Genomic DNA, 1,945 nt, shown 5'->3' on the forward strand with positions numbered 1-1,945 from the left:
AAAAAAAAAAAAATTTAGGGAGAGTGCCTTCTGCAAGAACTGCATCTTCCTAAACTGGGTTTAAAGGCTTCTTTTAGCATGTTTTCAGTGTTCATCCATTTTGTATCATGTATCAATTTCATTCCTTTTTATGACTGAATAATATTTCATTGTGTGCGTATGTATGTATATATATATACCACATTTTGTTTACCCATTCATCTGTTGATAGACACATGGGGTGCTTCCACCTTTTAGCTATTTTAAGTTATGCTGCTGTGAACATTGGTGGACAAGTATCTGCTTGAATTACTGATTTCAGTTTTTTTGGTACATACCTAGGAGTAGAATTTCTAAGTCATGTGATAGTTCTCTGTTTAACTTGAAGACATGCCAAACTGCTGTACCATTTCACATTCCCACTAGCAATGTATGAGGGTTCCAGTTTTTCCATATCCTCATCAACACTCTTTATGTTCTGATTTTTTAATAATTGCCATCCTAATGGATGTGTAGTGGCATGTATCTCATTGTGGTTTTGATTTTTACATTTCACTAATGACTGATGATGTTGAACATCTTGCTTACTGGCCATTTGTATATCTGGAGAAATGTCTGTTCAATGTCCTTTGCCCATTTTTAAGTTGGGTTCTTTATTTTATTGTTGAGTTATAGTTTGATATGTATTCTAGATATTAATCCTTTAGTAGATACATAGATTTACAAACATTTCCTCGCATTCTGTGGGTTGTCTTTTCACTCTTAACAGTGTCCTTTGATGCACAAAAGTTTTAAATTTTGATCAGGGCCAATTATCTTTTTCTATTTTTGCCTCTGCTTTGGGTGTCATATCCAAGCAATCGTTGCCAAATCCAGTGTCACAAAGATTTTCGCCACTTGTTATCTGGTGTAAGGTAAAGGTCCAACCTCATTCTTCTGCATGTGGATATCTAGTTTTCCCAGCAACATTTGTTGAAAAGACTGTTCTTTCCCCCATTGAATTGTCTTGGCACCCTTGTTGAAAAGCAATTGACCATATATGTGGGAGTTTATTTCTGAGTTGTCTGTTCCTATGTCATTACCACATGGTTTTGATTACTGTAGCTTTGTACAGGCATACCTCATTTTACTGTGCTGCACAGATACTGTGTTTTTACAAATTGAAGTTTTGTGGCAACCTCGCATCAAGCAAGTCTTATCAGTGCCATTTTTTCAAATAGCATTTGCTCACTTTGTATCTCTATCACATCTCAGTAATTCTTTGCAATATTTCAAACTTTTTCATTTTGTTATGGTGCTCTTCTGATTAGTGACTTTTTCCCCCTTTTTTTATTTTACTATTTTTTAAAAATTAGTTTTAGGTATACAGCACAGTGGTTAGGCATTTATATAAGTTATGAAGTGATCCCCCCACTTACTCTAGTACCCATCTGGCACTATACATAGCCATTACAATATTATCACCTATATTCCCTGTGACTGTTTTGTAACTACTAATTTGTACTTCTTCATGGGATCAGTGGTATTGATGTTACTATTGGAATTGTTTTGGGGCACCACAAACCATGCTGATATAAGATGGCAAATAATAAACGTATGTTCAGACTGCTCCACTGACTGGCCATTCCCCCATCTCTCTCCCTCTTCTTGGGCCTCCCTATTCCTTGAGACACAACAATATTGAAATTAGACAAGTTAATAACCCTGCAATGTCCTCATGTGTTAAAGTGAAGGGAAGAGTTGCATGTCTCTCACTTTGAATCATCCTTGCTATTTTTTTTGATTCACCCATATTTCTGCATATACTTATGGATAATTCACTTTGAATAGTATTCCATTTTGTGAATGGAATATACCATTGTGTCTATCTACTCTAGACTTTGAGTTTTTCCAGTGCTTCTATGACTTATTTTTTGGTGAACATATGTACCTATTTTTGTTGTACATACCCTAGGAGTAAAATTGA

Source organism: Pteropus vampyrus, unplaced genomic scaffold (genome assembly GCF_000151845.1).
Source record: "Pteropus vampyrus isolate Shadow unplaced genomic scaffold, Pvam_2.0 Scaffold311, whole genome shotgun sequence".
Classification (NCBI taxonomy): Eukaryota; Metazoa; Chordata; class Mammalia; order Chiroptera; family Pteropodidae; genus Pteropus; species Pteropus vampyrus.